The sequence below is a fragment of the Myotis brandtii genome, unplaced genomic scaffold (genome assembly GCF_000412655.1).
Source record: "Myotis brandtii unplaced genomic scaffold, ASM41265v1 scaffold1384, whole genome shotgun sequence".
Taxonomy (NCBI): domain Eukaryota; kingdom Metazoa; phylum Chordata; class Mammalia; order Chiroptera; family Vespertilionidae; genus Myotis; species Myotis brandtii.
Window position 1 is genome coordinate 330567 of NW_005354938.1, and position 516 is coordinate 331082.

Sequence of the window (516 nt, forward strand, 5' to 3'; positions counted from 1 at the left end):
TGACTATTCTTGGGGGGGAAAGGGGAATGGGAGATGCGGGAAGAGACTGGACAAAAATCGTGCACCTATGGATGAGGACAGTGGGTGGGGAGTGAGGGCGGAGGGTTGGGTGGGAACTGGGAGGAGGGGAGTGATGGGGGGGAAAAAGAGGAACAAATGTAATAATCTGAACAATAAAGATTTAATTTTTAAAAAAAGAAGAAAAAAAAGAAAATGAAAAACCAAAAAGTCATCAGTAAAATGATGCTTCAACAGCACGAAAGAAAGTCTTTTTTGCATCTAATTGTGACTAGCGATGAAAGTGGATTTATTTTGAGAATCCTAAACGCACAAAATCATGGGTTGATCCAGGTCAACCATCAACATCGACTGCAAGGCCAAATCGCTTTGGAAAGAAGACAATGCTCTGCGTTTGGTGGGTCAGGAAGGTGTGGTGTATTATATGCTTCTAAAACCAGGTGAAACCGTTAATACTGATCGCTACCGACAACAAATAATCAATTTGAACCACGCTTT